Source organism: Macrobrachium nipponense, chromosome 31 (assembly GCF_015104395.2).
Source record: "Macrobrachium nipponense isolate FS-2020 chromosome 31, ASM1510439v2, whole genome shotgun sequence".
Classification (NCBI taxonomy): domain Eukaryota; kingdom Metazoa; phylum Arthropoda; class Malacostraca; order Decapoda; family Palaemonidae; genus Macrobrachium; species Macrobrachium nipponense.
In genome coordinates this window covers 60614209-60629004 of record NC_061093.1, presented here as the reverse complement: position 1 = coordinate 60629004, position 14796 = coordinate 60614209, and positions in this window count along the sequence as shown.

Here is a 14796-nt window from a genome sequence, read left to right as displayed (position 1 = left end):
TCGTCGTCATCAGTATTATCGCAACCAAAATGGTAACCGACATAACTGATATCTTCATAGGCGATTTGCTTCATTAGCACCTTCATTGAAGCAGGAATAGTAATCTTGATTATGACGGTTAATTTCATGATGAAATCATGAATTTTACCATCATTGAAGCTGAAATGGTAACCTAGATTATGACGGTTGTTTTCATGATGAAATCATGATTTTTACCAACGTTGTTTTCATCAGAGAAGATTACAATAACCATCACCATCATCATGAATCACACAAAGTCATCAACACCTTCTATCTCTCTTCTTTTCAAAGTCCTTCTTTCTCCCACCATTGAATTCATAACATCTTCATCACTGTGAATCTACAAGTCAGATGACCCCAACTACAAGCTGGGCTCCTCCCCTTCGCCTCACTTCGTTCCAAGCGCTGACGAAACTCGACACCCATTGTTGGGCCTTACAAGCTTTTTGCTCTTACGATTCGTCCTATTTCGCTTTCTTCCCTTCTTCCTCCTCTCTTCGGAACATTGATGTATGTGGTGGGGCCTCCCCCAGCCCCCATATCGCACTAACCCTACCTGCGCATACCAAATTGGGAAATTTATCTTTTAAGTTCCGAGGGTTCATGAGGAGCTTTTTTTCAATTCAGTGATATCCAGTTTTGCTGCCGAGTTCTGGCGTTTCATTTTATGAAATTATTTCAGTTATATTCAAATTAATAGTTGAATTTCATTAATTGATTGTGTGAAATCGTTATGGTGATTTTCAGCTTGCTTCACTTCTATTTCTACAAAGCTCATAAAATTCTCAGTAAATTCTATACTACGCAAAGTTCTTCACACGAAATATTAACACAACAATAAAGTAATTTCTAAATAATCATTCTCCATGTTATGATAAATTTAAAAAATAGTTGTTTTATGTTTGAACTCTTGCCTACTTTACCCAACATACAATAAAGTTTCATTGATAATACTGACAATTATAAATAGAGTATAATTATGAGATTTACTGGGTATTTGATAATAATTATATTACTCGCTCGAGAAAGAGGTTGAGCAGCAGAAAATATATCGATCTTTTTTTTTGCCGGCATATACATTTTTTGTGATCATTATAAAGCTTTCTTAACAAATTATTCATTCACATTCCGAGATGCAGGGTGTACACACATCAAAATATGATGCATTTCACTCCACTTCCCTTTAAATTTACTAAATTATATTTATAGATTTTTATTATCACCCATGGTCTTTAGCATTAAATTTGTTTTATTATTTTTTCCTTCGATCCTTCCCTATTAATTCCTTAATTAATTCCCCATTACTGACATAACTCATTTCCAAAATGTGGAAGACATGAAACCATGCCTTAGCGTAGACAAGAATTTTCCACCAAATTTAGAGTAAAAAGAAAAAATAAACTTCCATTATACGAACGGGTAAAAACAAATGAGGGAACTGAAAGCACAAGAGAAACGACGGGAAAAACAAATGAGTGAATTGAAAGCACAAGAGAAACGACGGTAAAAACAAATGAGTGAATTGAAGGCACAAGAGAAACGACGGTAAAAACAAATGAGTGAATTGAAGGCACAAGAGAAACGACGGGAAAAACAAATGAGTGAATTGATAACGCAAGAAAAACGACGGGAAAAACAAATGAGTGAATAGAAAGCGCGAGAGAAACGACGGGAAAAATGAATGAGTGAATTGATAGCAAAAGAGAAACTATCATTAAACTGTGCAACAGAATGGAAGCTATGATTAAGAAGGGCAGACATTCATGAGGCTGATAATTTGATATCAATGAAGGCTTTATTTTTGAAGACACCACAAAGCTAGAAGATTTTCGTAAGTACTCATTCAAAAGAGGACGGGAAAATAAAGATGAGGGTATACTAATCGACCATAAAAGTGGTGAGAAATATGACGATGATTGCTGATGATTTCGATAATATCAGTGCTGATTAGGATAGGTATGGTGCCCTGTTAATATAAGACTTACCAGATGAAAACAATGATGTTGAGTTGGTCAGAAAACGAAGATTAGAGTATTTATTAGGTAGTGATGGCTAAACTGATGGAAATAACGACCAAATTGATGAAAATTAGAAAGATCTCATAGCACTACCGTTTTTCCTTGGAAGATGAAATAAATTATGTTAAGTTGGCCAGAAGACAAAGATTGGAGTATTTATTAGGTAGAGATGGCTAAACTTATGAAAATAACGACCGTACTGATTAAAATTAAAAAGAAAGATATCATAGCAGAATCGTTTTTCCATGGAAGATGAAAACAATGATGTTAAGTTGGCCAGAAGACAAAGATTGGAGTATTCATTAGGTAGAGATGGCTAAACTGATGGAAATAACGACCGTAATGATGAAAATTAAAAAGAAAGAACTCATTATTCTCATAGCAGATTCGTTTTCCCTGGGAAGATAGAATTTTAAACCCTTCGTCCCAGACTCTTATCTGACGATTATGCCGGTAATGGGAGGCTCGGGGGAGGAGTTGGACGGCGGTAGAGCAGTCATGTACCTCCTTGAGGAGGATGACAGATTGACGCTCATCCGTCCGAGAACCTCCAAAAATACCAGACTGTTCCCAAGAAGAGGAGGAGGAGGAGGAGGAGGAGGAGGAGGAGGCGGAGGAGGAGGAAAGGGAAGAAGGATTCTAGAGTGGCCTCCTTAAGAAATGATTAAGATGCCGAAATCTCGAACGTGTTAGAGGCGGCGCTGGACACCCGAAAGCTGGAGGCCGCTTATGACTTATTATTCCCGCAGTAAAGTGAGGTCAGAGGTCGTATTTATGCGATATATTCCCTCTTAACGTCTCAAGAGGGAATAGCTTTGGTGAAACGCTACTTTAAAGTGGAGTGTGCGAGCGAGATGAGAGAGATTCCTCCCGGACGAACTCGTCATCATTACATTCGGTTCGAAAACTCGAGATTTGCTTTAATTATATTAGCTATAACGATAAGAATTATATTAATGATAATGATAAGAAAAGAGCCTGCGACAAAGCAAATATAAAAATTACTCTATAAATATTATTACATTCCCTTATTATAAGTATTGGTTTCATGAGTTTAAGAGCATCTCAATATTTGTGGAAACACTATATTTGATCGTTATATGTAGAAACATTGCTTTCGTCTATTATTTATCAATGTCTGTTCCTAATTTCAATATAGTCTTATTTTTCTTCGAATTACGGAAGTCGAATGCGTATATAGCCCGAAAGAGAGGTCAGATTAAGTAAAATTCCCCAAGAAGAAATCTCCATAAAAGACTTGAGTTTGACTGGAAAAACCATTAGCATATTCTTCTCAACATTGTGCCAATTATCATTTATGAACAGCGGTATGGATCCCAATTTTGAGTGTGTAATACATGAGCACAGCTTGAAAAGAAAGCTAAAGCAGACAGAAACTTCGTAGCTATACTCTCAATTTATTGTTGAGAATAAAGTAGTTAGAAAAAATTCTAGCTTCAAAAAGAAACTGGTAACCAGTAACGTAATTAATTAAAAAAAAAATGTGAATGACTGAATTTGCAAGCGGCAGTTTAGATAACTGACAAATGTGCATAGTGCATCAAAACATCATTTACCTTCAGTAAATGACAGGTAAGCGAAGTTAAGCAGTGCGGGTTGTGGTAAGAGAATTCCAAGAAAAATTTCCCATTCTATTTTCGTCACTTTTTTCCTTAAAGTCTCTCTAATAAATCTCGTAAAAATACGTGCCTTGTTAAGCCTGAAAAAATTACAACTTGCTCATTTTTACACCTGTAAATTTATGGTCAGAAAAGCCAGTCGTTTTTGCCTTTCAGCTTTTCCATTTTATATACGAAATGTTTTCATCAAAATCACCCGACATTGAAAAAGCCAAAGTGAATCATGTAGGCGTACTCAATGAGTGCCGAGTAGGAAAGACCGTAAGTTGGAAAGAAAGTCGTGTTTAAAAGAAAAATAAAAATAAAAAGTTGTCGAGGTGAGGAGTCACCAACGTTGCATTGAATGTACAAAGTGGAAAGATATGGGTATAAAATATTCAGTTTTAACGGCGTATTTACAAATCAAACATATCAGAGAATCACATTCAGTTCTTGAAGAATATGAATAAAAGAAAACACGAAATCAAAGTTCACCATACGAAAAGAACGTTAAAGTGAAAAAAAAACAATGCATATAAGGACTGTTGTGCACAAAAGCAAATTTCTTGAACAATTCAGTAACACAAAAGAAGAAAAAGGAAAACTTTTATTACGTAAAAATAAGCAGATTTATCGAAGCCACACACAAACCACTGTAATAAAACCTGACTGAAAAACTACTTCAAATCTGAAATGAAATTCTTTGCATCAATAACCAGACGAATAATTGCCTATGCGTCAATCAATGATGAAGCCCAAATTCATAAAATTATCGAGCATAATAAGTGTGCTGATTATGTAAAGTTACTCGATTTACATATTCAATAGCTAAATATATAAATTTAACTATGCTATATCCCTTTTTACAAAGAGCAACAAATGAATCCTTTTGACCTCGGAAGGAAGGGAACCATGGTCCCATGGTGACCTCAGTTCAAAATCTCACATCAAAGTGCGTTCATTTTTCTCTAGACAGCTACCTAATACCAAATGTAACATATGTGGTTGATTCAAAACTGTGGTGACAGTATAATTATGGTAAGATACAGCTACAAAGGAGTAGGATGGTAAGTTTAAAAACTTGTGATTCAGCCAAGCAAAATAAGGATATCGCTGACCCAGCCATCATCAGATTAATACAGGCTTGATAGATTTTAGTGGCAGCTTAGTCTTACCGGGCTGTGAGCTATGGCTAGGGGGTTTGAAGGAGTTATCAGACGTTTCTGTCTGGTTCTCTCTGGCCCTTGCTTGAGTAGAGAAAAGCTTAGGCATCTATCATATATATGTATATATGTTCGGTCTCCTAGACGTGCGCCACCCGTCAGCGACCTTTAAACCTACTCAAACGTAGCTTACCTTCAAACGTACCTTCTCTCAGCGTGACCAAGTGGCCTTAATACCCAAGTATGAAACGAATCAAATAAAGAGCCGGTGCCAGTACAAGGCTGGCTCAACCTAACGACGAAGATTACGCTGACATGTAACGACTAACAAAGAAGACGAGACAAGAAAAGGAAATAACGACGCGATAATTCGAAATTTCTACCGCTTTTCATTAAATTCCAATTCTCTTTTCATCTCCACAATTTCAAATCTTTTTGATGGCGCTAAGTACTCTTGCCGTGAATAATAAACATGAAAACGGGAAATCCCTGACATTTCTTGGAACTCCATGAATATGCAAAATATTCTAATTAGAATTTGCATTTGAATGAAAGAAGTGTGGGTTCTTTAGAAGCCGATCATCCGAACTTCATGAGGCAGAATCAAGCAGAGAAGAGATGTTACTGCCTCGGATACACGGAATAGAGGCCAGAAGTGGTTTCAGATCTGCCAAGAGGTTCTGTGAACGACCTTTCATTCTACGAATATTTAGTCTAAAGAATGAAATCTTTATATGAAGCCAGGTGAATACATCAATAACAGCAAAAAGATTATGTGTGCAAGCCTTGGTGGAAATGGGTGAAGTCTTTCTTGGTGTTCACCCACCCAAGTACTGATCAAATGCAATGTTTCTTAACTTCCAAGACCCAGATTATACTTGGTATTCAGTGAAGGTTCCATATTCATATACAGGACAAACCTATCGTAAATTATCTTCCTTGATGAGAGGTTATATTAATGAGTAAACGAGAGAGATGTTTTTGGAACATAAGCACAGAGAGAGAGAGAGAGAGAGAGAGAGAGAGAGAGAGAGAGAGAGAGAGAGAGAGTCTTCCCTCTCCTCCTATGAAAATAAGAGAGTGGAAGCCAATCGAATGAGGCTCATCCATCGTAAGCCATCCATTCGCTCATCAAATCTTCTCCCTCTATAATTTTCTCGATCTTGGCGCTAAAACCATCTTAGGGTTGAAATATCACCTGCTTGGAATTCTTCAGGTAAAAAACTCTCGATGATGATAAATCCCTCTCCCCATCCACAGCTCAAGACCCCCGTCCCTACGGGTGGAAGGGAGGGGATAAATCTCCCCCACAACCCCCCAGCCTTTCCCCAATTCTATCCCCCATCTTTAGAGATGGGAGGGGGGGAATGAATTCCCCCTATCCACTTCCCTACAAACAATTCTTGTCTCTAGAAATACGGAGGGTGGAAGGGAGGGGGCAAATCTCCCCCACAACCCCCCCAGCCTTTCCTCAATTCTATCCCCCATCTTTCGAGATGGGAGAGGGGGGAATGAATTCCCCCTATTCCCCCTTTCCACTTCCTTACAACCAACTCTTGTCTCTAGAGGAGCAGGGAAGGGGGGGGGGGGTGTAGAAAATAGAAGAGAATGAAAAAAAAAATCGCTCTTCCGAAGTAGGATTTTCCGGGTGGGATTTTTATTTGGTGTGGATTTATTATGGATCCAGTGTGTTTTGCTCTTCGCGATGAGATAGCGAGTTGTAAATCATGAGGTGAGGTAGAACAACCCGGTGATTAGAGGATAATTGGCGTTACCCCCATCCATTGAGGAGCTTGTTCAAGAACTTGTGGTGTGTGAATCTCTCTCTCTCTCTCTCTCTCTCTCTCTCTCTCTCTCTCTCTCTCTGCGCTTCTCCATCTCTCTCGCATCTACCCAAAATAAACCAAATCATTCCACAGGAATTTTGAACGCCTTCATTGCGTTATTTATCCTGTCGACTAGAAGGAAGTAAATAATTTTACGAAGGATTTATAGCTATCTCTCTCTCTCTCTCTCTCTCTCTCTCTCTCTCTCTCTCTCTCTCTCTCTCTCCTCATTTTGGAACAGTAAAATGTATAACTTTTTAAGTACTAAGTCTCTCTTCTCTCTCTCTCTCTCTCTTTGGGACAGTAAAATGTATAACTTTTAAGTACTAAGTCTCTCTCTCTCTCTCTCTCTCTCTCTCTCTCTCTCTCTCTCTCTCTCTTTGGGACAGCAAAATGTATAACTTTTGAGTACTGAGTTTCTCTCTCTCTCTCTCTCGCTCTCTCTCTCTCTCTCTCTCTCTCTCTCTCTCTCTCTCTCTCTCTCTGCTTTGCCAACAACCAAACAAGATCTCCGTAGACCCAAGTAACAACAATTAACATGTTGAAGGAAGCCACATGATGGATGAATTTTAATAACCCGTATTTACTTCTACCGCTTCACTCTTCATCATCTGTCCGTCTTATTATCGTTTACTCACAAGCAAGTAAGTACTTGAATGGCTTTAACCGTTTGCTTGCAGGAACTTGCCTGCACAGGTTCCTGGTTCCAAGTTTATGACGAAGAACCATTAAGAAAAAAAATTGCACGTGATTAAGAAAATAAAAATCGCCGTTGCCTGAATAAATCTTTAAAATGATCAAAGTGGTTTGATTTAAACCGGTCGTGAAGTAAATGGTTTCTCGTAAATCCAGTGAGAAACTGTCATATCAAAAATAATTGTTCTTGAGTTTTCCATGAATAAAGATATAAATGATTAGAATAGACTACATTTTTTAAATTCTTCGTGCACTAAAGGGAAGCTTACTATATTCACGCTCTCATATATTAATATTGCTATAGAGTTAGGTTGTTCTGCAAAATATGTTTTAAGGCTCACTTTGCTTTGGAAGGAGGTTGAAAGAAGGAATTGCGACAAAAACGCATTTAGATTTAAAAGAGAAAAAAACAAATACAAGGATTATGATTTTCATATGCTACAAGTTGGTGGTGTTGTGGAATAAACAATAGCATACGACAGGTTATATATGAATACCCACACATACACAACATATACAGATACCACAGAAACACAACATTTAATTTAAAAAAATGTCTACATTTTTGTTTATCTTCAAAACATTTGACGATTTGTTTTTAATCAAGGGCTAACAGAGTACATTGTCTAGATCAAAAGGATAGTGAGAAGTCGGGCGAAATTTTGATCTTGCTACCAACATAATAGCTGTAAACTTTAGGATAAGGACAGGAGACCTTATGCCTTGGGCAATGCTGGAGTCCAGCTTCTCAAAAAGTACTAGTTACTGATGACGAGTTCTGATGTACTGACGTAACACAGATCCGCCATTTCTTCAGACTTAATGAAACCAAGTGAAAGCATGGAAAATCTGAATTGAGCATTGAATTTCCAACAATTATTGGTGTTCCTATAGCAACTGCTATACCAGTATGGAATACTTTCCCCCTTAAAGTAACGTGATCTTACTTTCTTTCCAACTGTGGGCATTTGCAGTATGAAAGTCATCTCCGGTAATATAGTTTATAATGGTCATAAATAATCACAAGTTATTGAAGACGAGAATATACATGAACTGGGTCATATAAGTCTAGCCTATCCACCTATTGCCAAAGACGTTCACATTTCTTTTCTTTTAACAAAAATCTCACCTTGGATGTGCTATTCAAAAAGAGGCACGACTTGTTCTATCTAATCTCAGGAGCCCTTTCTTGACATTGCTGTCTCGCCATTTGTCTCGCTATCCAGTCAGCAATCACATCTGGCCGAAATCGACATTTCCACGGCCTAAAAAGGACATAGGAGCAGAGCCTTGATGAAAAACGTCCGCCATTACGTCGAAGCCATTGGCGTATCGATTTAAAAAAACTTCTTCTTTCAGCTCGATACAGAACAAGAACACACAAAAGACGGAGTCATAGTGACGGTAACCCCTCTGATCTCTTGCTTCGAAATACAAAGCTTAAATCAAGGTTGAGAAATGGGGCCCAGAGCTTGAGAGAGAGGTTATCCCTCAGATACTTATCGGCAAACTCATATATATATATATATATATATATATATATATATATATATATATATACATATATATATATATATATATATATATATATATATATATATATGATATATATATATTTATATATGATATATAATATTTATATATAATATATATATATATAGTATATATATATGTATATATATTATATATCTATCTATATATATCTATATATATAGTATATATTATAGATATATATATCTATATATCTACATATATATATAGATATATAGATAGATATATATATATATATATATATATATATATATATATCTATATATATATAAATTTATATATATATGTATATATATAGGATATATATATCTATATATGTCTATATATAATATATATATATATATATATATATATATATATATATATATATATACTGTATATACATATCATTCTAAACTGTCTTACGTTGCGAGATCAAGGGAAAATTGCCGAGGAAAGAAATTACGTATTGAAGAAACTAAATAAAAGGAAAAGAAACAAATAGGCGATAAAGAAAGTCACGAGATCGCACTTATCATCTAGAAAGCCAAGAGAAATAAAATGAATGATTCCAAAAAGGTTCGATTCACATTCTGGAAACGGGAGATCGCTGGATCCGGATCAGCCCGATTAGAGAGAGAGAGAGAGAGAGAGAGAGAGAGAGAGAAAGAGAGAGAGAGAGAGCTTCTAAGAGGGTGTGGCATTAAAGGGCTGGTCGGTGGGTTTAGGGTGAGTGGAGGTTGAAGGAGTTTTCTAAGGCTCTGATGATGAGGATGGTGGAGTTGATAGATGCGGTATTAGGGACAAGGGGTGGGGTTCCTTGATCGGCCGAGTGAAGGATGGGGAAAAATTGTGATGAAGAAGATACAGCGATGCGCCTGAAGACTGGCTGCGAGAAAATCGAAATTCAAAAGGTTAAAAAAGCGAATCTTACGGCCGCAAATACAAACAAACAATCTCACGAGTCTTTCGGTCTACTAGACATGATAGTCGAATCTACTGTATTTACCATCTGAATATAATACCGTATACTGTGACAATGGTTTGAGTCTCTCTCTCTCTCTCTCTCTCTCTCTCTCTCTCTCTCTCTCTCTCTCTCTCTCTCCAAGAAGATGATCATAAAAACTTGTTTATCAAAAAGAATGCCCATTTTACAAGCTGCATTCAAGAGACAAGAATATGAATGTTGATGTGGCACCATTCGAGGACTCATCGGTGCCAACAATGCCCTAAGGGCAAGGGCTAAAGTAGTGGTGCCTTTGGGGAGAAAATCCTCGAGGCCTCATGTTTTACCAAACCTTGCATTGTGTTGCATTTTGTAGTCTTTGTAAAATGCTCGAGGCCTCATGTTTTGACAAACCTCGCATTGTGTTGCATTTTGTAGTCTCTATAGAATCTTCAAGGCCTCATGTTCTGACAAACCTTGCATTGTATTGCATTTTGTTGTCTCTGTAAAATCCTCGTGGCCTCATGTTCTGACAAACCTTGCATTGAGGCCTCACGTTCTGACAAACCTTGCATTGTGTTGTATTTTGTTGTCTCTGTAAAATCATCGAGGACCCATGTCCTGACAAACCTTGCATTGTGCTGCATTTTGTAGTCTATGTAAAATCATCGAGGCCTCATGTTTTGACAAACCTTGCATTGTGCTGCATTTTTTAGTCTATGTAAAATCCTCGAGGCCTCAAGTTCTGACAAACCTTGCATTGTATTGCATTTTGTAGTCTCTATAGAATCTTCAAGGCCTCATTTTCTGACAAACCTTGCATTGTGTTGCATTTCGTGTTGCATTTTGTAGTCTCTGAAAAATCCTCGAGGCCTCATGTTTTGACAGACCTTGCATTGTGCTGCATTTTGTAGTCTCTGTAAAATCCTCGAGGCCTCATGTTTTGACAAACCTTGCATTGTGCTGCATTTTGTAGCCTCTGTAAAATCCTCGAGGCCTCATGTTTTGACAAACCTTGCATTGTGCTGCATTTTGTAGTCTCTGTAAAATCCTCGAGGCCTCATGTTTTGACAAACCTTGCATTGTGCTGCATTTTGTAGTCTGTAAAATCCTCGAGGCCTCATGTTTTGACAAACCTTGCATTGTGTTGCATTTTATAGTCGCTGTAAAATCCTCGAGGCCTCATGTTGTGACTAACCTTGCATTGTATTAAATTTTGTAGTCTCTATATCAGATGGCTTGACAGCCTGAGACTCTAGTTTCCCGAGGAGTTGAGGACTTTGGTGTTATGCCAGTTTACTATAACAATCAATTTCAGATAAGAATTATTGTAAACTACATCAAAATAAATGTCACGGGGACGTGATACCCTGAGCTCTGACGTTTTATAAGTTATCTTTTTGGAACGAGGAAAATCATTAAAAGGATAATAAACAATAGCCTTTTTCGATAGTTGTCCTTAGTAACATTTAGGTTAGTTGTAAATAAATCTTTCAAGTTCAAGTCACTGCTGCGTACCTGAATGAATTACATATCATTCATGATGATAACCACCCCCAAAAAGTAAAGAAAATCTATTTAAATAGTCACAATGCAAATCTGAACGAAAGCACAGGGTCGAAAAGTATAAAAAAAATCAGTGTACCTCCGCTTCTCTTTAGAACAGATCATGCTTGCTTGCATCTCCGCCTATGCTAATGTGGATTTGTAGGCTGCAATCATAATCCATGTATTATTCCAACCTTGGCGGACGAGATTACAGCCCTTTGAAGCAACAGCTCAGTCCTGTGGTTGCGAGCCATCACTTTGATGAATTTTCTCTTTCAGTGCTCGTAATGATGCCGTTTCTTTATTCAACTGCTAGAATGCCGCTGGTTGGCGAACCGATAACTACCTAATTGTAGATCGGCTCCGATAACTTGCTTCCAGATGACGGCGATAACGGACGCCGGTCTGTACGAGCACAATTATCCCCTTTAGCGTGGGGTATTTTTCTTTTATCGAGCGTCCACGCTGCCTTCCTCTATGAAGTGTCAATGGCTGCCTTGTCTCTCTTAACTGCGGCCTTTTGGGCGTCCCTGTTTAATGTGCGCCAGTGATATCTTGCTCCGGGGAGAGTTCTTGCATCTCCAGTAGTTCTTTTATGGACAAGTAATTCGTCATGATGCTTTTAAAAGATCGGTTTTTTATCTCGCTGTTATATTACATTATTGGTTTTTTCGTTATTTCATATATATATATATATATATATATATATATATATATATATATATTACATACATAACATATATATATTATATATATATATATATATATATATATAAATATATATATATATATATATATACATATATATATATATATATATATATACAATATATATACAAATATATATATATATATATATATATATATATATATATATATATATATATATATATATATATTATATATATATATATATATATATATATATATCGATATATATATATAGTACCAATGTACGTATATAAGTATTTATATGTACAAATTTTCATCTACACCCTCCCATCTACCCCTTTCCATCTACACCTTTCCATCTACACATTCCCGTTTACAACTGTCCACCTACACTTTTCCATCTTTGTTTTCAGTGTTGACATCTACGCTGTATAAATTTGCAATCGTTGCGTCTTATCGTCGTGACTTTAATGTTGTTTCTGATTTCGATTTCTCTTCGTAATTCTGACTTTTTTTAGGTCGAATAATATGGCTAGCCAGGTCAAGGTTTTATGCCTTTCAAGATGATTTCGTCATGGTGGAACCTTCTCTGTTTTATGATATGACCTGGTACGGCGATCTTGTCAAATACCTTATGCGTTGTGCGCGCAATGTATTTTAAATATTTTATAATCATACCATTTTTCATGGTTTCTTATTACTTACCCAACCTTTCAAAATATTCAGGCCAGTATAACATCGGTTTGGGTTGTGGTGGTCCATTACTAGAAGAAAGATACACACATTTACCCACACACACGCATACACACACACACATATGTATATATATATATATATATATATATATATATATATATATATATATATATATATATTATATATATATATATATATATATATATATATATATATATATATATATATATATATATACAGGGTCTTGTGGCAGAACATAAGTCTTGACCCATTTTTGTTTTTCATTTCTCATTTCGTATATAAATATAACCGCGTGTATGTACATATTATATGAAATTAAAATTATATTATATATAAAAATATAATGTATATTATATAATAATAATTATATAATTGTATATATATAATTAATTATTCAATATAATATGTACCATTACACTCGTTAATTTTATAAATACGAAAGGTGAGAAATGAAAAACAAAATGGGTTCAAAGACCTTATGTTTTTCTGCCACAAGAACCCTGTATAGTATTATATCTATATATAGTATATGATATATAGTATAATATATATATATATATATATTATATATATATAATTATATATATAATATAATATATATAATATATATTATAATAATATATATATATATATATATAGATACATATATTATTATAAATATTAATAATAATTATTAATATATTGGGTTTATAGAGTACAGGGTCTTAATAGTAATAGTAATATATATATCTTAATAATATATATAAATTATTCATTCATATATGTACCCATTTTTAACACTCGTTTTATATTTACATTTACGAAATGAGAAATGAAAAACAAAAATTTGGGTCAAGACTTATTGTTTTGAAAGCCACAAACCACTGTATTAATTTATATTGGATATATATATATTATATATATATTATAATATATGTATTTATATATAAGTATATACATATTAACTATATTAGATAATTATAAGATACATATATATTTAATAATAATTATATATATAATATATATAATTATTATATATATATTATAATACCTTTAATATATAATATTATATATATTATACCACCTGTTAACACCCACACGGGCGTACTTTCCGCCTGGCCGCCACACTTAACCGACTTTCCCGCAACTCTTTGCTTCTCTTCACCACCTTTCTTCTCTCACACACTTTCAACCGCCTCAACCGTTGTCAAGTATAACGAAGTCGAAAAAATAAATGGGTACAAATAACACTTTCACACACCTGCCAATTGTTAATATATATATATCTAAGTATATCCTGTATATATATAATAATTATTCATAATATTATGTACATCACTCGTATATTACATACGAAATGCGAAACATGAAAACAAAGGGTCAAGACTTATGTTTTTGCCCAAGACCTGTATTATATATACTAGTATATATTAATATGATATAGTAATATTAGTATATATAGTATATTAGTTAGATACATATTTATATATATATTTTATATATATAGTTATACTGTCATGATCACATTTCCGTGATTCATATACATATATCGAGCTACAATGTCCTTTAATATCTAATTCGCTCTATCTCGGAATTTATATATTTCATATATGCTTAACCGAAGGGGAATTTTTTTCTCGATAATAGACTTGCCTGGACCGGGCGCGAACCCACGGAGCCTTTCAAATCCAGGAACGTCAGTGAAGCTTCACTTGAAAGGCTCCGTGGGTTCGCGCCCCCGGTCCAGGCAAGTCTATTATCGAGAAAAAATTCCCCTTCGGTTTAAGCATATATGAAACTATATTAATTCCGAGATAGAGCGAATTAGATATTAAAGGACATTGTAGCTCGATATATATATATATATATATATATATATTATATATATATATATATATATATATATATATCTAATATAGACTATATATAGCTATATATATCTATATAGATATAGATATATATATATATATATATATATATATATATATATATATATATATATTATACAAAATATAATATATATATATATATATATCTATATCTATATAGATTATATATATA